We start from the raw sequence: 26,034 nt of genomic DNA on the forward strand, positions 1-26,034 counted from the left end.
TAAAGTATGGCGGTATTATCCAGTTATTGTAAGGTGGCATATATTTCCTCCTTGTATACTGGTATTATTGGTCATGGAAAATTATTTTACTTACGATAAAGTGTAATTACAGCTCCAGGGTTAAATGTCAAGTGTTGTATATTGTATTATAATGTATTGCCATTTATTTAATTTCTTTATATTTTCATTGACATGAAAGTATTAAATATATCTGTAAAGGAGGATGCATAGGGAATGACGTGCACTTTGGCCAGTCAGGGCACCTTGCCCTGTTCCCCCAGGTCTGTCTAGTTGGGGAGGAGTTAGTTAGTGAGTAGTGTAGAGTCCAGTCAGAGTTATGTGAAGGACCTGTTTAGTGTACCTCTAATAGGGACAGGTTCCATGTCTTTCTACTAGTTTACCTTTTCAAGACTGGTTGTCTGCCTGCACACATATTCCGCCGACCAGGTGGTCGATCAGTTAAGTCTGTCCACATCAAGTACAGATAAGTCAAGTTCAAGTCAGCTTTGGTGAAAAGTGCCAAGAAAGCCAATCGGCTCCATAGCAGTCAAAGGATGATGTGAGTGAAGCCTCTGGCAGCTCCAGTCCAAATAAGTCCACCCTGATGGTAAGCCCTAAAGCATGAACCCCATCTGTGAAAGTCTAGGCCGGTGGCAGCTACCTCCTTTCTCTGAAGTCTGGGTTTCCTACTTTGTCTCAGGTCAAGACTCAATCAGTCTAAACACGTCAAGGCTAGCATAGTCAAGTCAAGTTCAGATCCGTCCAAGTGATATTTAAGTCAAGGAGGACTGCAAGTTCCAAAGTGCTAAGAAAGCAACTGTGGTTCCCTACTGCTACCTTGAGCGTACATTGCATTAAAGCTGAACTGTACCTGTTATAGCATTTGTCTGTGATTCCTGAAGTGAAGTTGATGAGTGGTTTCGGTAACCTTGCATTTGTGATATTCCTTACCAGCGTTTGTCAGCGGAAACCGCTTCATCCTTGGAGTGTGGTGGTTAACACTCCTGGCATCACTAACATTTACCTATTGTCCCTTCACCCATAGTCTACATACACACCAATAACCCCAGCTCTTCACATAGTTATTAGCTTAGTCCTGTTGGTTAGGTATTTGTCTATACTGGTCGGTTTTATCCGGTTCTGTGAATCCTGAACCTTGACCTGTGTTTAGACTTGTTTGTATTTTGTGTATTTCTCCAAGGTTAGGTCCTGGTCCACATAGTTTTGTTGTTCCCCTAACTTGGAGTCTAGTTGTTTTTTGTATTCCTCCATTGTTGGAGTTTGGTTTTGTAATTTGTCTAGTGTGAATTTGTTCATGTGCATTCTGATCTATACTGTATAATGTCCTGTCTTCAGATAAGCTCCATACCCTGCATTCTTGGTTTAGTCTCACTGTTAAACTTTTAGTTATTCTGTCTAGTTCATTTTCTCCCTGCTTTGGATCTTAGGTTGTTGTCTGCTATATACCTGCCACTATGTTTCCCTGATAAATGTTTGTATCTACTTTGCATTCTTGGCATAATTTAGTATCCTCGTTCCCTGTCTTTGTTAGTTTGCTTACCTTTTGTTTTCTGAACTGTGTCCCCAACCTGGTACAATTCTGTTTATGGTTTTGACTATGTCGCCCCTGCACTTTTGTCAGTGGAAGGACTGCCACCTAATTGTAGAGCCGCTAAGGGTGACTATGTAACTAGGCAGGGAAAGGTGTTCTTGGATAAGCTCAGGGCGTGACTCTTTCTGCCCTACATAATGCATTTTGTATCACCTCCAAGTAAAATATCACTCTAAATATCGTTTTTTCATTACAAAGGTGTAAGCCAAGACTTTCCAGTTAAACTAAACCACACTGTATTGAATCCATATTTAACATAAGACTTTCAAATATGTCTACAATATCTGTGAATCATTTCTGCTGCATCTAAAATTATAGACAGTTGTTTCCCATCCACTGGCTAAAGCTTTATGAATCACAAAATTGCATTTTAAGCCTATTAAAAAGATTATCTTTTTCCATAAAACTGGCAGGAATCCATTATCCTCAGGATCCTCAAGATCCTCAGGCTTGTCAGACACTGTCCTGCTAGCTTTATATTTAACATATGGATGTATACTTTTTGTATGTCAGCCAGCAAATATTTGGCACAAATCTTCTTTTTCCAGTTGGTACAATAAGAGAAAAGTTTCTAATAATTTCCTTGGCTATTCCCCAGGGTAGAAGTGAACTATAAACATACTATCCATTACTCAGGCTGGGTATACACTTCTCATTAGAAAGGTAAACATGTAAATCTCTACTGCTGGATATTTCATTCTGCCTTTGGGTCAACTAAATCTATATATCTCACCGTCTTAGAGTTTTTCATGTTCAACTGTGGAAGAAGTTGGATTACTGCATATATTTTCTTACTATAAAGCCTATACTCTACAAACTTAGAGTGGTACTTTAAACATTTTAGTCTCCCAGTATTCCTCTGATGTTCAAAGATTATTCCCGAAGATTCTTCATTTGCTCTCTCTGGTTCCCTGCAGCATCCACAGGTGAAGTATCTTCTACCGCCTTCCTATAGTGAGTAAATATTCGACCACTGGTCTGCAGCCACTCCTGTTCCAGTGTCTCTTCTCCTTACTTGCCACTTCCAGTATTCCTTCATTTTTTACTTCATTAATTTTTTTTGGCCAAGCCCACCTCCACTCTTCATGGGATCTCCTGATCCCCACCTTTCTGGCTCCACTCATGGCCACTTATAGGTCAATCACCATAGGAGCCCACCATTGATCTCTCTATTATCTATTCATGACGCAGCAACTAAGGATAGATTAGCCTTTCATAACAGACATGGTGGATCTTGAGAGTCTGCGCTATTGTTTTAGAGCGCAGGCACCGCTCCCTCACTATGCAAGTGCCTACACTCTGCTACAATAGAAGAGCGCTTACGTGACGGCAGTGAAGAAAATGAATATTCATATCAGGGGTGGGCACTGTGCTGCATAGTGAGGAAGCAGGGAAGCTCAGCAAGCTGGCTCTTCACCTCCATTGTGCAGAGAAGAGCTGTAGCAATACACGTTTGTTAAAATGAATCAGGCATGAATCAGTAAGAGATTTAAACCTTTGATGGCAGATGCCACAAATTAGACAGCACTACCACCTCTCCTTCTGTCTGCTGGCTACTACAACTCCCACTAGTCCACTACTGCCTGCAGTCCACTGGCTACTACAACTCCCACCAGTCTACAACTGCATGCTGGCTACTAGCCCTCCCATTAGTCCATCACTGCCTGCTGTATGCTGGCTACTATGACAACAACCATTCCACCTCAGCCTGTTGTCTACTGGCTACAACTTCCTCCATTCCACCATCACCCTTGCTGATGCTACTCCCAGCCAGGCCTAGACATGCACAATTGATGATCCCCAACAGAAGGGATTTTTTGAACGCTTGGAAAAATCCATGGTGTCTTCATTTGTTAGACTCAAAATCTGTTGCTACTCCCAAAAAGGGAACATTTTTGTGATGCTTGGAAAAGTTTTTTGTGTCTTCACTTGCAAGACTCAAGATGTGGTAATAGAAAAGAATAAGACCGCAAACGGCGCCTTGTGTATTACCCTTGAGAGTAAGTATGGGAAAGTGAAGCCCCTTAATAGTGGCTGCTCACCTTGGAGAAGAAGAAATGGTGCATATCACCTCAAACAGAGGTCTAAAAGGTGGAGCAGGCTGCTCAGCCGGAGGGTCCACAGGAGGCAGGTGAACCTGTCCTGTTGAAGTATGCGAGACCGGTTTTATTAACATTATATTAAAACCAACTCATCTATTTTACACTTCTATATGTACATTTGTCATAGACAACTATGGTTCTGTTACCACACATATACATTATGTTACCCCTATGCCCTGATTTATTATGGCTCTCTAGGCACGCCCCATTTGATAATCATGGGTCTATGATCCATTCTTATTAATCTCCCTTTTTCCTCTTGCCCTTCTTATTCCCCCCCTTCTCTCCCCCCCCTTTTTTTCTTTACATCTCATTATTTCTGGCAGTCCATTTGCAACTGCTGTAGTCCCTTAACTTTTAGCCCACCGCTATGAGTGTCCTTTCAGTTCTAATCGCGCTGCCCTTTTTCATGTTCCGCCCCTTTTGCTCCGGCCTTCGCAAATGACGACCTCGCTTCCATCCTCCCATTCATAGCAACGCATCCATGGTGGATCTTGAGAGTCTGCGCTATTGTTTTAGAGCGCAGGCACCGCTCCCTCACTATGCAAGTGCCTACACTCTGCTACAATAGAAGAGCGCTTACGTGACGGCAGTGAAGAAAATGAATATTCATATCAGGGGTGGGCACTGTGCTGCATAGTGAGGAAGCAGGGAAGCTCAGCAAGCTGGCTCTTCACCTCCATTGTGCAGAGAAGAGCTGTAGCAATACACGTTTGTTAAAATGAATCAGGCATGAATCAGTAAGAGATTTAAACCTTTGATGGCAGATGCCACAAATTAGACAGCACTACCACCTCTCCTTCTGTCTGCTGGCTACTACAACTCCCACTAGTCCACTACTGCCTGCAGTCCACTGGCTACTACAACTCCCACCAGTCTACAACTGCATGCTGGCTACTAGCCCTCCCATTAGTCCATCACTGCCTGCTGTATGCTGGCTACTATGACAACAACCATTCCACCTCAGCCTGTTGTCTACTGGCTACAACTTCCTCCATTCCACCATCACCCTTGCTGATGCTACTCCCAGCCAGGCCTAGACATGCACAATTGATGATCCCCAACAGAAGGGATTTTTTGAACGCTTGGAAAAATCCATGGTGTCTTCATTTGTTAGACTCAAAATCTGTTGCTACTCCCAAAAAGGGAACATTTTTGTGATGCTTGTAAAAGTTTTTTGTGTCTTCACTTGCAAGACTCAACTCGGGAAGCCCACTAAGCCACAGTTTTAAAAAGTTTCCTTAACTCTACTATCTATATTATCATAATGCCTGTTTTATTCTTGCCACTAAGGCTAATTTTAGGCTAGTTTCACACAAAGTTTTTCAGTCATCTGTATGAATGCACAAAGAAAGAATTCACATCTGCACTTACCTGGGTAAAACTTCACTTTATTTCAACATCATCCTGTTGGGAAAAGCCGGCCTGGTGGGATCAGGAAAAGGAGTGCAACAGCCGGAGCTGTGCGGGTAAGTGGCAAACAGCTGGTTTCGCGGCAAAAACCTCTTCCTCTGGCCAGCAGCATATGTTTGCTATGGGGATTTTCTCCTACTCTGGACAGTTCTTAAAATGGACAGAGATGTCAGCAGAGAGCACTGTGCTCATGATTCAGTAAAGAGCTCTGTGTTCCAAAAAGAAAATAATTTCTTCTTTAGTATTCAGCAGCTAATAAGTTCTGGAAGGATTAAGATTTTTTAATAGAAGTAATATGCAAATCTGTTTAACTTTCTGGCACCAGTTGATTTAAAAAAAAAATTATCCACTGGAGTACCCCTTTAAGGATACATTCACACATTGTAAACTGAAAACAAAAATACTGCAGTATAATAGATGTAAAAAGTGACAGTTTTTTCTTAAAGGGGTATTCCAGGAAAAAACTTTTTTATATATATCAACTGGCTCCAGAAAGTTAAACAGATTTGTAAATTACTTCTATTAAAAAATCTTAATCCTTTCAGTACTAATGAGCTTCTGAAGTTAAGATTGTTCTTTTCTGTCTAAGTGCTCTCTGATGACACCTGTCTCGGGAAATGCCCAGTTTAGAAGAGGTTTGCTATGGGGATTTGCTTCTAAACTGGGCGTTGCCCGAGACAGGTGTCATCAGAGAGCACTTAGACAGAAAAGAAGAACCTTAACTTCAGAAGCTCATAAGTACTGAAAGGATTGAGATTTTTTAATAGAAGTAATTTACAAATCTGTTTAACTTTCTGGAGCCAGTTGATTTCCTGGATAACCCCTTTAATCTAACAATGTGTTCCATTAAAGTCTATGGTAAAGCGTCAGTCAGTGCACACAGTAATTCCAGTATTTCTCTGCACAGAGGCACTTCAGGCCACCTGGCTGCACAGGGAACTGCACAGCAGGAGGTCCTGTATCACAAAAGCTGAGCTCTGACTGCTAAAAAGAGATATTAAAAATTCATCAGCACAGAATGTTGGACCTAAAATGACATACTGTTAACAGATGTGCATCTATTTTAAAGAGAGGCAACCATTCTATACATAGCCAAGCCAAAACTACAGCAAAGTAATGGTTTACAGTAAAATCTGCCATTATATCTTAGACACTCTCTATAGAGTTTTTGAACTGAATTCTTCACCATACATATTTCTACTCCTCAATTGACATTGAACTAGCAGAACAATGCATACATTACCCTAGGGCCGTGTTTTCCAACCAGGGTGCCTCCAGCTGTTGCAAAACTACAACTCCCAGCATGCCCGGACAGCCGAAGGCTGGGAGTTGTAGTTTTGCAACAGCTGGAGGCACCCTGGTTGGAAAACACTGGCATAAGGGAATCACATCACCAACTTTGTGAAAGATACCATTTTACTAAACACATAATCCCATTTTGTTTCATTGACTATATACAGCGGCAAGAAAAAAAAAATAAGTGAACCCGTTAGAATTATCTTAATTTCTGCATTGATTACTGATAAAATGTAGTCTGGTTGCCATTTCATAAATAATATAATTAAATTCTCAAAGTGGATATTGAATATACACACATCAAATAGAAGAAATGGAAGACAGCACTCCGGTATTGGTGTCCAAATTCAAGAAAGGTGGTTTATTGATCCCAATACATACAAAATGATGCAACGTTTCGACCTAACAATAAGGTCTTTATCAAGCACCTTATTGTCAGGTCGAAACGTTGCATCATTTTGTATGTATTGGGATCAATAAACCACCTTTCTTGAATTTGGACACCAATACCGGAGTGCCGTCTTCCATTTCTTCTATTTGTGGAAAAGAGATAAAAAGAGACAGGGAGAGGATAGCGCCTCGTGTAATTCAGTGGGATAATCCCGGTCCGCAACCCCAGTGTTAGTGGTACTCACCTGGGGTATGGCTTGATATGTGCATATCTCCCCTCCGTGTGGGGTCAGATGGTCTCTGGCTGCAGCCTGCAGGATCCAGCCGGGTCCTCGATGAGAGGTCGGCAGTAGACTTGTGGAATGGTGCAAAGAAGATTGCAAAAAAAAGGTCTGCGGTGGCGCTGCCTTGTAGAGATCGGAATGAAGCTTCGGTCTTATAATTAAAATCTCATTTATTGAAACATAAACTGAGATATGGACATGCAAAACGCGTTTCGAGGGTAAGTTCCCCCTTTCTCAATTGCAAGAATTACAGTATAAAAGGGGGAACTTACCCTCGAAACGCGTTTTGCATGTCCATATCTCAGTTTATGTTCCAATAAATGAGATTTTAATTATAAGAATGAAGCTTCATTCCGATCTCTACAAGGCAGCGCCACCGCAGACCATTTTTTTGCAATCTTCTTTGCACCATTCCACATTTCTTCTATTTGGTACGTTTGCCTTGGTCAAGCTTGAGGTCGGGCACCCACTAACCCTTGTAAGGGTTTGAACACTGTGCATCTCCCATCTTTTGTATTGACTATACACACATCAGTGCTGCGTTCCTGTTTCCTGCACATGCTGCATAAGAATAAAATATGAACACTTAGGGGGCGACCAGCTTTTACAAGTGTGTTAAATTGGGCGTGCAGAAGACTGTCCATTTTGGGCAGGATGCACTATTTCCATTTTTCACAGATTACGGACAAAGATGTGTATGTAAAATAAAATAGGCCACTAAATTTTACACTGTGTAAACATAGCCTTATAAACAGCTCTGTAAACCAGGGGTCTCAAACTCAAATCATCTGGGGGCTGCTGGAGGTAGAGGCTGAGTGAGGCTGGGCCGCATTAAAGGGGTACTCCAGTGGAAAACTTTTTTTTTTTTTTTTTTTATCAACTGGTGCCAAAAAATTAAACAGATTTGTAAATTACTTCTATTAAAAAATCTTAATCCTTCCAGTACTTATTAGCTGCTCAATATTCCAGAGGAAATTCTTTTCTTTTTGGAACACAGAGCTCTCACTGAATCACGAGCACAGAGCTCTCTGCTGACATCTCTGTCCATTTTAAGAACTGTCCAGAGTAGGAGAAAATCCCCATAGCAAACATATGCTGCTCTGGACAGTTCCTAAAATGGAAAGAGATGTCAGCAGAGAGCACTGTGCTCATGATGTCAGCAGAGAGCTCTGTATTCCAAAAAGAAAAGAACTTCCTCTGTAGTATTCAGCAGCTAATAAGTACTGGAAGGATTAAGATTTTTTAATAGAAGTAATTTACAAATCTGTTCAACTTTCTGGCACCAGTTGATTTAAAGAAAAAAAAAAATTCCACCGGAGTACCATTTTAACTACCGTATTTATCGGCGTATAACACGCACTTTTTAGGCTAAAATTTTTAGCCTAAAGTCTATGTGCGTGTTATACGCCGATACACCCCCAGGAAAGGCAGGGGGAGAGAGGCCGTCGCTGCCCGCTTCTCTCTCCCTGCCTTTTCTGGGGTCTAGAGCGCTGCTGCCAGCCCTTCTCTCCCCCTGGCTATCGGTGCCGCTGCCCGTTCTGTCCCCCTGACTATCGGTGCCGGCGCCCCATTGCCGGCGCCGATAGCCAGGGGGAGAGAAGCGGCGCCGACAGCCAGGGAGAGAGAAAGGGCAGCGGCACCCATTGCTGGCGCCGCTGCCCCGTTGCCTCCCCCCATCCCCGGTGGCATAATTACCTGGGTCGGGTCCGCGCTGCTCCAGGCCTCCGGCGTGCGTCCCCGGCGTCGTTGCTATGCGCTGCACGGGGAGAGAAGGGCCGGCAGCAGGGCTCTAGACCCCAGGGAAGGCAGGGGGAGAGAAGCGGGCAGCGACGGCCTCTCTCCCCCTGCCTTTCCTGGGGGTATATCGGGGTATACACGCGCACACACGCACCCTCATTTTACCATGGATAAAAAACTTTTTTTACCCAAATATCCTTGGTAAAATGAGGGTGCATGTTATAGGCCGGTGCGTGGTATACCCCGATAAATACGGTATTCCACAAAAAAGAGTCACAGGCTGTGTCAAGGAATGCTGGGAATTGCAGTTTCTAACTAAAGTGCCCAGCATGCCCTGATACAGCCTATGGTTCTGCAGACCCAAAACTCCCAACATGTTGCACCATAACCAATACTGTACTACTACTATACAATAGCAATACTGGAAGAAGAACAGCTCCACTCCTAGCCCACTGAGCACCCCTGTGCCTCGGGCCCACCGGCACCACCCGGGCTTCAAGGCAAAATCCAAGCACAAAACGAATGTCCAGCACTAGGTGACCAGATCTCTCTAGAGCAGTGGTCCCCAAACTGTGGCCCTCCAGATGTTGCAAGACTACAATTCCCAGCATGCCTGGACAGCCAACGGCTGTCCAGGCATGCTGGGAGTTGTAGTTTTGGAACATCTGGAGGGCCACAGTTTGGGGACCACTGCTCTAGAGGTTTCATCGTGCTGATTTTATCCTGTTGATCCTAATAAAGAGGCAAGAATTTCTATCTGATCCCCCAGTGCTGGACATTTGTTTTGTACTACTATACAGTGCAACGTGCTGGAAGTTGTAGTTTTGATCAGCTGCAGAGCTACTAACTACAATGCCCAGCATGCCCTGATACACCTTATGGCTCTGGAGCTGACCTAAACCTATAACTCATGTTGTACCATAACCAATAGTTTTACATCGAACGTTTGTAAACAGCTTGGTATCCCCTTATTCCCAAGTGGCACTGTGTGGCAGATTGTAATGGCGCAGAGAGACGTGAACTCCGCCACGCTCCTCTCCGGTGAGGCCTCATGACGTCACTGATGTTTTATTTCCTGGTAACGTGACTGTGTGCATGTCTGTTACCAGATGCCCGTGCGCTGTTAAAAGGCCCGGAGTAAATTATGGGCCAGGGGATGGGGGTGTCCTGGGGTTAGCAGTGTCTGAGACCAAGAGAAACTCACCTGTTAGTTCCCCCTGGTGCAGGCCGCATTAAAGGGGTATTCCATGAAAAAACTTTTTTTTTTTTAATATATATCAACTGGCTCCAGAAAGTTAAACAGATTTGTAAATTACTTCTATTAAAAAATCTTAATCCTTTCAATAATTATCAACTGCTGAAGTTGAGTTGTTGTTTTCTGTCTGGCAACAGTGTGCAGTTCCCGAGACAAGCAGAGATGTCAGCAGAGAGCAGAGTAGAAGAGGTTTGCTATGGGGATTTGCTTCTAAACTGGGCGGTTTCCGAGACACGTGTCATCAGAGAGCACTTAGACAGAAAAAAACAGCTCAACTTCAGCAGCTCATAAGTACTGAAAGGATTAAGATTTTTTAATAGAAGTAATTCGCAAATCTGTTTAACTTTCTGGAGCCAGTTGATATATAAAAAAAAGTTTTTTCCTGGATAACCCCTTTAACGCTAAATTTTGCTGTCAAGTAGGGGGCCACAAAATATCATCAAGCGGGCCTCAATTGGCCAGCAGGTCACGAGTTTGAGACCCCTGCTGTAAACAAAGATTGGATGTAAATGAAATAAATAATTGTAATATGTTAGTGTCTCGGTACTGTCTCCGAGCTACTTAGGTGTCAAGTTGTCATGTGGCTGAGGAGCTCTATCCCTGAGTTTATATCTCCGTATTGGGAGTTACATTTGTATATCCTGTCATTTTGCATATCAAATGTCTACCTCTGCATATGTGGGGTCCAAGCACAAGGGTTGGACTGGTGTTGGGCCCACTGGCGTTCTTTTATATATTAATTATGTATATATTGTAAAATGAAAATAATCTATTTTCTTTCAATTCATTTTGTTATTGTTCCATGTATGTAAGTTTAATGCGTTACTGTGTCATTAAATATGTGAGCAGAAAATCCCATGTGAGCCAATGAGACCCCAAAAGTCCCCTCTGTATAGTGAGGTACAGGGGAGGAGCATGTTAGTTGACTCTAGTGTCTAGATTAGTCTAGTTCACCTAGTGCAGTGGTCCCCAAACTGTGGCCCTCCAGATGTTGCAAAACTACAATTCCCAGCATGCCTGGACAGCCGTTGGCTGTCCAGGCATGCTGGGAGTTGTAGTTTTGCAACATCTGGAGGGCCACAGTTTGGGGACCACTGACCTAGTGTGTGCTCCTGAGTAGAGATGAGCGAGCTTACAGTATATTCGATTCGTCACGAACTTCTCGGCTCGGCAGTTGATGAGTTATCCTGCATAAATTAGTTCAGCCTTCAGGTGCTCCGGTGGGGTGGAAAAGGTGGATACAGTCCTAGGAAAGAGTCTCCTAGGACTGTATCCACCTTTTCCAGCCCACCGGAGCACCGAAAAGCTGAACTAATTTATGCAGGATAAGTCATCAACTGCCGAGCCAAGAAGTTCGTGACGAATCGAATTTATTGTAAGTTCGCTCATCTCTGCTCCTGAGCAACAGCTAAGCTCGGGTGTGCAGAGTCGTGTGTCCTAAGCAGAGGCCTACTTCAGTTTACTACTGGTCCTCCTGCAAGTGTCACTGGCGGGAGAACTACATGTCCCTGCAGAATTGTCTACAGTGCCTTGGAATGACCCTAGCTACCAGAATGGAAAATTCTATAATTCCGTCTGGTGAAAAGCACCACAAGTCTCAGAACAGCAACAAGGCTTGCAAGCGGTTCGCTGCACTCTCACACTAAGGCCAGCTGTTTGTGTTCTACCAACGTCACAGGCCCAGTGAGAGCAGTTGACTGTAACCTTCGGAGTCGGAGTGTTTACTGACTCATTAGCCCTCATTTACTAATGTCAACCCGACTCTTTTTGGCGGGTTGTGCGACCAAATTTGTGTCGCATAGCCCATGCGACACAAATTTGGTCGCACAACCCGACAAAAGATATCATCACTCCGAGTGTTTTTTTAAAACCGTCAAAATGGGCGTGGTTATCACAAAAAGGGGCGTGTTCCCGACAAAAAAGAATAAACACTCGGAGTATGAGGAAAAACTTACAGGAAAAAGCTCTGAGCTGTCGGGAAATTACTGAAAACCGAGTGAATGCTACCCCCAACAAGGAACAGGGTCTGTTCCATGTTGGGGGTAGTAGTACAGGGGCTATGGGGTTGATCGCATCGGGTCTCACTTCTGAGACCAGATCCGATCAAAAGTTATTAAGCAGGGGAGCGGGCGGCATGGTCCGCTCCCCAGCGATGTATTTTACTTTCATTTTCAAATTCCCTGCTGCGATCCCTGAATGGCCCATAGTGTTGCTCGCAAATATTCACAATGCAAATTTTATTCGCGAATATTGCATATTCACAAATATTCGCGAATATAGCACTATTATTCGTAATTATGAATATTCGTTTTTTTTTTTTTTTCACAGTACACATCACAGTGATCATTCCTCTCTGCTTCCAGCTTGTGTGGTGTAAAGAAGGTTCTAATACTGCTGTGTGAGACTGGCGTGCGCATTTTAGCATATGCAAAAATAAAACATGAATATTACGAATATGCAAATCTAGCAAATATATGACGAATATTCGTCCATATATTCGCAAAATATCGCGAATTCGAATATGGCCTATGCCGCTCAACACTAATGGCCCGTACTGAGGAGCCATTCAGGGATCCCTGCTAGCTGCGGTGGGGAAAGATATATAGAATCGCTGGGGGTTTTGTATATGTCCCCACAGCTTCTATATATCTTGCCCCCTGCTGCGCTATCATATGCCCCCCGCAACGCATGTGTACATATATATCCCCCCCGCATAGCGCTATTATATACCCCCCGCAACGCATGTGTACATATATATCCCCCCGCATAGCGCTATTATATACCCCCCGCAGCGCATGTGTACACATATATATATCCCCCCGCATAGCACTATTATATACCCCCCGCAGCGCATGTGTACACATATATATATCCCCCCACATAGCGCTATTATATACCCCCCACAGCGCATGTGTACACATATATATATCCCCCCGCATAGCACTATTATATACCCCCCACAGCGCATGTGTACACATATATATCCCCCCGCATATCGCTATTATATACCCCCCGCAGCGCATGTGTACATATATATATATCCCCCCGCATATCGCTATTATATACCCCCCGCAGCGCATGTAGATATATATTATATATGCCCTGCACAGCGCATCTATATACGTATGCCTCTGAAGTGTATGGCTGTCCGGGCATTCTGGGAGTTGTAGTTTTGCAACATCTGGAGGTCCGCAGGTTGGAGACCACTGCTCTTATATAGAAGCAAAGTGGGGACCAGACATATAGCGTTATCTGGTCCCCACTTCGCTACAATACATAATGCACAGCAAACACCAGAGCTGCCACATCGCCTCCCCCATCCCCAGTGTTATAATTACCTGTTGCCGGGGCCTGGGGTCCACGATCATTCTGGCTTCGGCGCTGTTGCTGTGCGCTGTTACTGTGCGCACTGACGAGTGACGTCCCCAACGCACGTCGTGACATCACCGTCAGTGCACACAGTGACAGCGCACAGTGACAGCGCACAGCAACGGCGCCGAAGCCAGAATCATCCCGGGCCCCGGCAACAGGTAATTATGACCCTGCTTCTGCTTTTAATTTCTACCACTGGTGGATTATATCTGTAAAGATGTATGGAACATTGGTATCTGAGTTCCCTCAGCTAGTGTCTATGTAGAAACTGCTAGAAGGTCTAAGGGGGAGTCTCCTAGGTCTGACCTTCTCACCCCAGAGGGCTGGAACCAGTCTAGTCTAGCTTAGGTTAGAGTGAAAACACTGTCTGGCTTCCTCCTGCTATGTCATAGAGGAGAACTACGCTCAGGCCTAGTGTCCTTCAGTTTCCTGCTAAAGCCTTCTGTAAAGTAAGTAACCAAGCCCTGACTCCTGTCAGAATGTCCAGTCCAGGTTGTGTTGCTAAAGTTTGTTCGAGTCAGATCTGAGTTGGTTGCGGTAATCAAAGCACATGAGCTTTCACTTAAGATTGTCTACACAGTCCACACCCAAACGGCATTCATCTCAAGTATCCTGTTCCTGCTCTGAGAGGGAGAATCGTCCAGATAGACCAGGAAAATAGCTGAGTAAGTACTCTTCTGCAATTACTCAACTCTTCATAGGCTTCCAGCCAGACTTAGTGCTGCGTAGCTACCATGTCACCATCGTCTGTATCTTATGCCCTGTAATAGGGGAACATAAAACCCACAACCATGGATACAAGTCGTCTCCGGTATCTGCACCTCAGTTATCCAACCTGTGTAGGCCCTTCCTGGTAGAGATTAAACTACATTGGACTGTGTATCTATCATCGCTAGTATCAATAAAGTTTGCTCCATATTACTAGAGCAACTAAACGGAACTATGACTAATCTTTACACATTCACTCAAAGTATCGTAACTTTGCATCCCGGTGCTGAGAGGAGAATATATTGCTTGATTTTCCACAGAGGACTTCACTAGAGGTGAAACCTGTTTGCAAGTTACATCTGTGTCTGGAGTATTGAAATTGCACAGAACATAACAGACAACCCCACAGACATCTCACCGAGTGTACCCTGGCATCAAGAACTAAGTACTCTCTTTTGTGCAGTACCTCAGTTATAAAAGTTGCATGGGCTCACAGGGGGATATACAGAGCTAGTCAGCCTCAAAGCCATTCGTGACCACAGTAGAGACTTTGCCCGTTGGACTACTCCACCCATCCTCCTCGTGGGCACCACAATATTGTAGAGATGAGCGAACTTACAGTGATTCGATTTGTCACGAACTTCTCGGCTTGGCAGTTTAGCCTGCATGAATGAGTTCAGCTTTCAGGTGCTCCGGTGGGCTGCAGACTCTCTCCTAGGACTGTATCCACCTTTTCCAGCCCACCGGAGGACCTGAAAGCTGAACTAATTCATGCAGGCTAAAGTCAGCAACTGCCGAGCCGAGAAGTTTGTGACTAATCGAATCACTGTACGTTCGCTCATCTCTAATAGTAAGAGACAGATAAGAGTAAAGTAGGACTGCAGAATCAGACTACATTAGGTCTACATGGCTGTTGTCTGTTACCATGGAGACAGGTCTGCATAAGCGGTTTGAAATTAAAGGGGTTCTCCGGTGCTTAGACATCTTATCCCCTATCCAAAGGATGGGAGCTTCTGTTTCTATTACACATTATCTTTATTCTGTAGGTTCATACTGCTACAACAATACTTAAATGATATATTGATTTACTTCCTTTAAAAAATTATGAAGGAGATTTATCATTCTTTTCAAATGTATGGCTTTTATATGATATTATAGTTGGAGTGCAGCTATTTAGTGCCAGGCAGTCACCCAGGTTCTGGCTGATAGCCGTCCGGAGCCATTCCGCTATGACGCATGCTCAGCTTCTGAACGCGCGTCATAAAAGGGGAGTGGGCACAGGGCCCTGATGTAAAAAACTGCCCTGAGCTTCCCCCCCCCCCCCCCCCCCTTTCAAATAAGCAACCCACTTTTTTGGTGGAGGTCCTTGGACCCTCACTGATAATCCAGGTAAAGTGGCTCTCCAGCTGTTGCAAAGCTACAACTTCGATCATGTCTGGAGAATCTCTGGCAGTATGGGAGTAACAGCTGGTGAGCCACAGATTGGGTATAGTTTCACCCATCATGACTACAGTAGTGATTGGACAGCCAGGAGAATACACAATGATATCAGTGACCTGATTGACATCTTCCCTGTTGTCTTTCCTTTTCGTCTTCATCTGGTCCAGACGCCATGTCTTCTACCAGCACCATCTTCTCTGCAGAGTCTGACGCCCGCACATTCCTCACTTTGTCAGCAGATCCTCATCCTCTGTATGGAGACAATAATTATTATAACCCTGCCAGATACTGTACAGCTTAATATAATTCTGTCACACACTGTACCCCCTGAATATAGTACTGTCACACACTATGCCCTTAATAATTATACTGTCACACACTTCTCAGTTCAGCTGAATCCCACCCCTGCACTGTCCTCCTCCAGACTCCTTTGTCCTCCTCCTCCAGACCCCTCTTTCCTCCTTCTCCAGACCCCTCTGTCCTTCTCCTCCAGGTTCCTCTGTCCCCTGAGATCCCTAAGTCTTCCTCCCAGGTCCTATATTAACCCCCCCCCCCAGACTCCTCAAGTCCTGCTCCAGTTTTGTGCTGTCCTAGTCTAACCCGTATTCCATCGCCCCCTGGCCCACACCCCTCCACATTAATGTACAGTGAATGTATGAATGTGCGTATGTATTAATGATAGATGTGTATATGTTTGATGAATGTATGTTAGATTGTGTGTATGATAGATGTGTATATGTACAGTATATGTTAATATGTATGATAGATGTGTGTATGTATGATTATACACCTCTATTATACACATATCAATCACATACACATACACATCTATCATACATACATGTGTCTGTCGTACATATGTCTATCATCCATACACACATCTGTCACACATACATACACATTATTCAGACACTTATCTATCATCAGGGCTGGCGCAAGGACTTCTGCCTACACATATATACTGTGCAGTATTTCTCACAGAAAATGATTGCAGTAAAACATGTTACACAAATGTTTATTCCCTTTGTATGTATTGGAACTAAACCAAAAAAGGGAGGAAAAAAAGCTAATTGGGCATAATGTCACACCAAACTCCAAAAATGGGCTGGACAAAATCATTGGCACCCTTTCAAAATTATAATAAGGAAGCTTCACAAATAAAACAAATATTACACAAACATTGGCCAATCATACTCCAAGATCCAGTTCTCAAGGAGCTAATTCCTCCTACTCCCAGAGTCACCTTTAGACGGGCGAACACCCTGCAAAATATAGTAGCTCCAGGTAAATATAAGACCAAACCATGTCCCACAACATCTAGAGACGGTTTTTGTACCCCTTGTGGGATTTCACGCTGTCTTTGTTGCAGTTTAATCAAAGAACGAACTACATCATTTTTTTCTTCCCAAACCGGATTATCATATAATATTAAGGATAAGGTTACATGCAATACTTCCTTTGCCATATACTTATTAACATGCAGTTGTAATCTTCAATACGTAGGCCGCACTGTACAAACAGTGCGGGCACGTATGAATAAACATCGTTGGAACATCAAACATAAATACTTGCTACATAGCGTGTCAAAACATTTCACCCTTAAACATGATAATAATTTGGAGTCCTTAAAATTAACAATTCTTGAAACAATTCCATCTGACCATTTAAATAGGTATCAACGTCTTATTAATCGCGAATCCTATTGGATTCACAAGCTCTTAACATTGACCCCTAATGGGCTTAATGAGACCATAGAGAATGTTAAATAATACCCATCCTTTGGTAAAGTTGGCTTCTCTGTGGTCACTTGTTCCCATGTGGTCACCTCTACAATGGTATACCAACGATCCTTTTCCCCTCCCCCCTCCCTCTTCTCCCCCCCTCTTTCTCCCCCTCTATTTCACCGTAGCACTCTAACTAAGTGCTTAATATCAGTAAGTAGTAGTACACATTGAGCGTTTTTTATTCCAATAATTAGAGTTCCTGTAACGCCAGTTCGGACCACTGGGGTAGTTCTGATAGTTTTCAGTATAAGATTGCTGTTATGTATTATTTTGTTTCATGTGTTATACTCTCATAGGTATATATTTATGTAAAAAAGTTTTTTATTTTTCTGATCCTCTATCAATTGTTAATATTATCATTATTATTAGTAATATTATTTCTGTTTTAATTTTAATTTAATTTTATTTATGTTTCAATATGTATACATGTGGGTGCATTCATGTGCATATACGTCTTTGCACGCATGTGTCCATGTACATGTGTATGTATATGTATGTGTATGTATACATGTGTGTATATATGTCCGTTAATTATCATATCTTGACCATATACAGTAGGGTTGGCACACATGCGGGTGTGTGCGCATATGTGTATATATGCATATATATTTTATGTATGTGTATGGTTTATGTCCCACGCATTATGTGTGCCTGGTCCTTTCCCTATTTTCCATTATCCCCTCTTCTTTATTATAATTCTTGGTTTTATTATTGTTTTGTTTATTAATTGTTTATTCATTATTATATTTCCTTGATGCATTTTATGAATATATATGCTTATTTTAATTAATTATTTTTAAATGTAGTTTATGAGTATATATATACACTTTTTGTGAAAATCTACTTTGTCAGGTAGGGGTTAATACCTGCGTGTATATAAATCCCTCCCTGAGAAGTGTTTGTTATGCCTGATGAAACCGCGCAAGCGCGGTGAAACGCGTCGCATTGGATTAAATCTGTTCGCTACACACCTGGCTCTATTGTCCTCTCCTTGGTCAGCGCCGATATTCCCATCGTTTCTGAAGTTCACCTCACATCTTAATAATTATACTGTCACACACTTCTCAGTTCAGCTGAATCCCACCCCTGCACTGTCCTCCTCCAGACTCCTTTGTCCTCCTCCTCCAGACCCCTCTTTCCTCCTTCTCCAGACCCCTCTGTCCTTCTCCTCCAGGTTCCTCTGTCCCCTGAGATCCCTAAGTCTTCCTCCCAGGTCCTATATTAACCCCCCACCCCCAGACTCCTCAAGTCCTGCTCCAGTTTTGTGCTGTCCTAGTCTAACCCGTATTCCATCGCCCCCTGGCCCACACCCCTCCACATTAATGTACAGTGAATGTATGAATGTGCGTATGTATTAATGATAGATGTGTATATGTTTGATGAATGTATGTTAGATTGTGTGTATGATAGATGTGTATATGTACAATATATGTTAATATGTATGATAGATGTGTGTATGTATGATTATACACCTCTATTATACACATATCAATCACATATACATACACATCTATCATACATACATGTGTCTGTCGTACATATGTCTATCATCCATACACACATCTGTCACACATACATACACATTATTCATACACTTATCTATCATCAGGGCTGGCGCAAGGATTTCTGCCTACACATATATACTGTGCAGTATTTCTCACAGAAAATGATTGCAGTAAAACATGTTACACAAATGTTTATTCCCTTTGTATGTATTGGAACTAAACCAAAAAAGGGAGGAAAAAAAGCTAATTGGGCATAATGTCACACCAAACTCCAAAAATGGGCTGGACAAAATCATTGGCACCCTTTCAAAATTGTGGAAAAATAAGATTGTTTCAAGCATGTGATGCTCCTTTAAACTCACCTGGGGCAAGTAACAGGTGAGGGCAATATAAAAATCACACCTGAAAGCAAATAAAAAGGAGAGAAGTTCACTTAGTCTTTGCATTGTGTGTCTGTGTGCCACACTAAGCATGGACAACAGAAAGAGGAGAAGAGAACTGTCTGAGGACTTGATAACCAAAATTGTGGAAAAATATCAACAATCTCAAGGTTACAAGTCTATCTTCAGAGATCTAGATTTGCCTTTGTCCATAGTGTGCAACATTATCAAGAAGTTTGCAACCCATGGCACTGTAGCTAATCTCCCTGGGTGTGGACGGAAGAGAAAAATGTATGAAAGGTGTCAATGCAGGCCGGATGGTGGATAAGCAGCCCCAAACAAGTTGCAAAGATATTCAAGCTGTCCTGCAGGCTAAGGGAGCATCAAACGATCAGCGCAAACTATCCGTACACATTTAAATGAAATGAAATGCTATGACAGGAGACCCAGGTGGACCCCACTGCTGACACAGAGACATAAAAAAGCAGGACTACATTTTGCCAAAATGAACTTCAGTAAGCCAAAATCCTTCTGGGAAAAAGTTCTTGTGGACAGATGAGACCAAGATAGAGCTTTTTGGTAAAGAACAACATTCTACTGTTTACTGAAAACGGAATGATTCCTACAAAGAAAAGAACACAGTACCTACAGTGAAATATGGTGGAGGTTGAAAGATTGGGGTTTTGGGATTGTTTTGCTGCCTCTGGCACTGGGTTCCTTGAATGTGTGCAAGGCATCATGAAATCTTAGAATTCCCAATGGATTTTGGGTCGCACTGTACAACCCAATGTCAGAAAGCTGGGTTTGTGTCTGAGATCTTGGGTCTTCTAGCAGGACAATGACCCCAGACACACGTCAAAAAGCACCCAGAAATGGAGAGTTATGAAGTGGCAGCAATGAGTCCAGATCTAAATCCCATTGAACACCTGTTTAGAGATCTTAAAATTGCTGTTGGGAAAAGGCGCCTTGCAATAAGAGAGACCGGGAGCAGTTTGCAAAGGAAGAGTGGTCCAACATTCTGGCTGAGAGGTGTAAGAAGCTTATTGATGGTTATAGGAAGCAACTGATTTAAGTAATTTTTTCCAAAGGGTGTGCAACCAAATATTAAGTTAAGGGTGCCAATAATTTTGTCCTGAAAAGTAGGTAAGAGCACCCTCTTTTATTATTTTATTTTATATCAAACCCAATAAATATTGCCTTTTATACCAGATTGGCAATATTTACGTTCCATTTATATAAAGGAAGACGCCATCCGGATTGTCCTATTTTTTAGTTTTAGTTCTATTTATTTCAATAATTTTGTCCAGTCCATTTTTGGAGTTTGATGTGACATTATGTCCAATTAGCTTTTTTCCTCCCTTTTTTGGTTTAGTTCCAATACACACAAAGGGAATAAACAAGCTTGACACCCCCCCCCCCCCCACCTCCACAGCAGGAATATAACCCCCATCATATCCTTACTGTAAGGTCGTGCGGCGGGGCAGGGGACAAGAATGTCAACATTCCTTGCCGCAGGACTACAACTCCCAGCATGTCCTTACTGTAAGGGCATGCTGGGAGTTGTAGTCATACAGCAGGGGCAGGTGACAAGCTTGTCAACCGCCCCTGCCGCAGGACTACAACTCCCGGCATGCTGGGAGTTGTAGTCCTGCAGCGCAGGTGGGAGATGTGCGGGTGGGGGACAAACATGTCACCTGTCTGCACATCTTCTGCCTGCCTGCGCCGCACCACTACAACTCCCAGCATGTCCTCACAATAAGAACATGCTGGGAGTTGTAATCCTTCGGCATGGAAGGGAGACACGGAAGCCAGGGAAGCGGGCAGCTTGTGGCTTCCCAGTGGGGAAAGTGAAGTTAAGACACTGTAACGTCATATTTCCCTCTGGCAGCTGTGATTGGCCAGGAGGTCTGGACCAATTACAGGTCTGCCCGGAAAATATGATATTACAGTGCTGTAATTTCATATTCCTCTCGACCAGCAACGCTCACCGGCCACCCGGCCGCATCTATCACCTGGCCGCTAGCTGTTGTAACTATATAACTCCCAGCATGTCCTCACTGTAAAGGTATGCGGGGAGTTGTAGTTCTGCAACAGCTAGTGGGTGAGTAATAGATGCGTGCGGGTGGCCGGGGAGCGGAGCTGCGCAAAAGTCGCACAAAAAGTTGCAACTGTGACTTTTTGTGCGACTTTTAAAAAATGCTGTCAAGAGCAAGTTTGTAAGCCAGATCTGACCTGGCTTACACTTGCGACTTTTCGAAGGGGGTTTGCGACTTTTTTTTTTTGCTTACGTGGGACTTTCGCACGTGATAAATTCCCCACCACTGCAAAGTGAAAACTGAAAATTGCTTAGGTAGGGCTGACTGGTAGTTTTTTGCTTACCCACAAATGTCGCACAAAAAGTTTCTTATGCGCACGTGCGACTTTTTGTGCGGCTTTTGTAAGCAAAAAAAAAAAACCTCTAAATCCCTTGATAGATCTCCTTCAATATGTTTAAAAGTAGTAAAATAACAAACAAATAACAAAACCTACCGTATTTTTCGCCGTATGGGGGGAAAAAGTCGGTGCGTCTTATACGGCGAATACACACCTATCGCGGCGGTCCCTGTGGCCATCAACGGCCGGGACCCGCGGCTAATACAGGACATCACCGATCGTGGTGATGCCCTGTATTAACCCTTCAGACGCGGCGATCAAAGCTGACCGCCGCGTCTGATGGGAAAGTAACACTAACCCGGCTGTTCAGTCGGGCTGTTTGGGACCGCCGCGATTTCACCGCTGCGGTCCCGAACAGCCCGACTGAATAGCCGGGTTAGTGCTTACAGGACACCGGGAGGGACCTTACCTGCCTCCTCGGTGTCTTCTTCATTCAGGGATCCCCTGTATGGCTGGCGCTCGCCTTCCTCGCCATCACGTTGTCGCGTACGTGCGTCGGCGTGCGTAACAACGTGATGACGGTTGACGGAGAGCGAGGATACCCGGCCGGCAGCAGAGACGTTCCGGAGCGACGGGGACACGGTGACAGCGATGGAGCGACATCCAGGGCAGCGGTGACGGGTCCGGAGCGGCGAGGACACGTGAGTATTACCTCCTATGCAGTGGTCTTCAATCTGCGGACCTCCAGATGTTGCAAAACTACAACTCCCAGCATGCCCGGACAGCCAACGGCTATTTTTAGATTTTGCACCTAAAAATAGGGTGCGTCTTATACGCCGGTGCGTCCTATAGGATGAAAAATACAGTATATAAATTGAGTATCACATTTATCATATGGACTTACAGAATAAAGATAATGTGTCATTTTTACACTATGTAGAAACACAATTTTTTTTTCAATTTTGCCACAACAATAATATTGTTGTTGTGTTACTATAGATTTGTTGGTAAAGTGACTGATGTCAGTACAAAGTACAATTGGGGGCACAAAAAACAAGCCCATATCTGGGTCTGTAGAAAGGAATTTATAAAGTTTCATGGCTATTTGAGCGAAATGTTAATATTGTGTTTATATATGTTCAAAGCCACTAGAGGGCACTATAGTCTGACATCCAAACAATAGGCCATTTCACACAGCAGTATTTTAAACAGTATTGTGAAAAGTATTAGTATTTGGAGCCAAAACTAGGAGTGAAACCTACACAAAGAAGAACTGTGATGAAAGGATTTGCACTTTAGTGTTTTGGACCCATCCCTGGTCTGACTTACAAATACTAATGCGAACTACTAACTAAAATACTGCCATGTGAAAATGGCCTCAGGCCCTGTTTACATCTGTGTCAGATGCTTCAATGTAAGTTGCAGCAAAAATCTGTAAAAATAGCACAGTACACAGTGTGATTTTGCCTGGTAAAATGCCACACACCATGAGAGAAACCCAATGAACAGGGTCAACGGGATCCATTAGGCACTGTGTCTTTCTGTCACTTGATGGAAACACCAGCACTATCCTTTTCGTTGTTCTAAGTAATGCAAATGTTTTGGATTTAAAAGAAAAGATCTTTGCCTGAAACAAGAGTGACTCAATGACACAACAAATATATATCAGAACATGTTCTCAGATAAAGTTATTGTCAGCATATTATTCTATATTAACCCCTTAAGGACCACGGATTTTTCCGTTTTTTGCACTTTCGTTTTTTCCTCCTTACCTTTTAAAAATCATACCCCTTTCAATTTTGCACCTAAAAATCCATATGATAGCTTATTTTGCGCCACCAATTCTACTTTGCAGTGACATCAGTCATTTTACCCAAAAATCTACTGTGAAATGGGGGAAAAAATCATTGTGCGACGAAATTGAAGAAAAAACGCCATTTTGTAACTTTTGGGGGCTTCCGTTTCTACACAGTACATTTTTCGGTAAAAATGACACCTCTTTATTCTGTAGGTCCATACGATTAAAATGATACCCTACTTATATCGGTTTGATTTTGTCGTACTTCTGGAAAAAATCATAACTACATGCAGTAAAATTAATACGTTTAAAATTGTCATCTTCTTACCCCTATAACTTTTTTATTTTACCACATATGGAGCGGTATGAGGGCTCATTTTTTGCACCGTGATCTGAAGTTTTTAGCGGTACCATTTTTGTATTGATCAGACTTCTTGATCGTACGCCATTGACTGTGCAGTTTAATTAATAATATATTTTTTATAGTTCGGACAGTTACACACGCAGCGATACCAAATATGTTTATATTTATTTTTATTTACATTTTTATTTATTTTTTATGGGAAAAGGGGGTGATTTGGACTTTTATTAGGAAAAGGGTTAAATCACATTCATTCACTTATTTTTGTACTTTTTTTTTTTTTTTTGCAGTGTTATAGCTCCCATAGGGGGCTATAACACTGCACACACTGATCTTTTACACTGATCACTGCAAAGCCATAGCATTGCATTGATCAGTGTTATCGGCGGTCCATTACTCAAGCCTGCATCTCAGGCTTGGAGCAATCAATCACCTATCGGACGCTCTGGAGGAAGGTAAGAGGACCTTTGCTCGCGTCCTAGCTGATCGGGACACTGCATTTTCACTGCAGTGGTCCCCAGTGGTCCCCATCAGCTTCTACTTTCGTTTTGGACGCGGCGTTCAACTTTGAACGCCGCATCTAAAGGGTTAATAGTGTGCAGCACCACGATCGCTGCCGCGCGCTATTAGCCCCGGGTCCCGATATGACATGAGACCCCGCGTTATATCTCGGGAGACGGCCAAGGACGTAAATATACGTCCTTGGTCATTAAGGGTATCAGACATAAGGGAGTCAATCCCTCACATTTTTGAAAATATTCATGGGACAACACTGAAGAAATGAAACTCTGCCATGCGGGCCAATTTGATGCAGTGTGTGGTGTATGGTATGAGCACTGACAGGCTGACACATCTATTTACTGAAGACAATCTCTGGATATGACACTGAACATCTACACTCATCTCCTGAAGTCGACCACGGCGAGGCCTGTTCTGAGTGGAACCTGTCCTGGGAAGCCGCAGTATGATCTTTCCCACCACATTGCAGCTCAGATTCAGGGACTTGGCAATTTGCTTATAGCCTACACCATCTTAATACAAAGCAACCATTCTTTTTTTTACATCTTCAGAGAGTTCTTTGCCATGTGGTGCCATGTTAAACTTCTAGTGACCAGTATTTTAGAGTGTGAGAGCGATAACACCAAATGTAAAACACCCTTTTAACACTAATGAGTCACATGACACTGGGCAGGGAAAATAGCTAATTGGGCCAAAAGGTTAAGACATTAATGGTTTTATTTTAAGGGGACACAACATTAAACACTGTTATACAGACTGTGCACTCACTACATTGTAGCAGAGTGTTATTTCTTCAGTGTTGTCACATGATGTTTTAATTGGGTTAAGTAAATATAAACATCCTGCTTGACATTGGGTTTGGAATTTACTTTGTCCAATATTTAAGAAAAAGAGACTACTTTTTTTCCCCAGAAACGGCTCCACTTTTGTACATACTGTAAGCAATGTCCGGGAATTTAGCCCAAAAACAACAATGACACCTTTTGTGGATGAAAAAAAGTAGACTCTGTTTCCTAATTCTGGACAACCCCTTTACACAACACAATATATTACATTTAATATTGTCATATTGAACGCATGTATAGGTTTCAAGGGAAAAGAACAAGTTGAAACTATAACTAATGACTCAGAATAAGACCTCATAAAAAGCAAAAGTTTAAGTCGTCTTTTGGTCTCTATATCAAGGCAATATCATTTCACTCATTACTTATATCATTTCACTCATTGCTTATATCATTTCACTCATTACTTATATCATTTCACTCATTGCTTTCAAAGATCATGAATTCAGGAAAAGAATGCTGAGAGTTTCTGTTTCCAAATATGAAAAAGACAAAAAAGAAACTGACTGAGGCAACAATTGTGGTGTCCCAGAGCAGAAACATCATTACTACCTTAACTAAGTCGGGTGCTTGCTGTCTGCTAAGGTGCCTGTCCCTTACTATAGCCTAAGTCTTATTGTGTCTTGATATGAAAATGTCTTTTATTATGTTTTTTAGCATTTCCAGTCTACTGTAACCTTTAACCGCTATGCAAGGGTTAACAGTTTTTTACTTTAGGAGCTGGTCAGTAGCCACAATAACAGTCAATCAGATTGAGTGTAGTCTGCCTCCACCAAGTCCCTTGGGACAGGGAGGAGACCTAAATTGTTAAAGGGGTATTCCAGGAATAAAAAAACAGGCCTTTTTTCTTACAAAGACCTCTC

General features: G+C 42.9%; 1 long non-coding RNA gene across 2 annotated transcripts in view; it reads right to left on the minus strand.

Annotated features, from left to right (window-relative positions):
* Positions 1 to 5,097: 5,097 nt before the first annotated feature.
* The window catches only part of LOC130273266 (uncharacterized), a 135,486-nt gene continuing 114,549 nt past the window's right edge, over positions 5,098 to 26,034 (minus strand). For both annotated transcript variants that reach the window (XR_008843937.1, XR_008843936.1), the window contains one exon: positions 5,098 to 5,335. This is a non-coding gene — a long non-coding RNA (uncharacterized LOC130273266). The remainder of the gene's footprint in view (positions 5,336 to 26,034) is intronic.

Source organism: Hyla sarda, chromosome 5 (genome assembly GCF_029499605.1).
Source record: "Hyla sarda isolate aHylSar1 chromosome 5, aHylSar1.hap1, whole genome shotgun sequence".
Lineage (NCBI taxonomy): Eukaryota > Metazoa > Chordata > Amphibia > Anura > Hylidae > Hyla > Hyla sarda.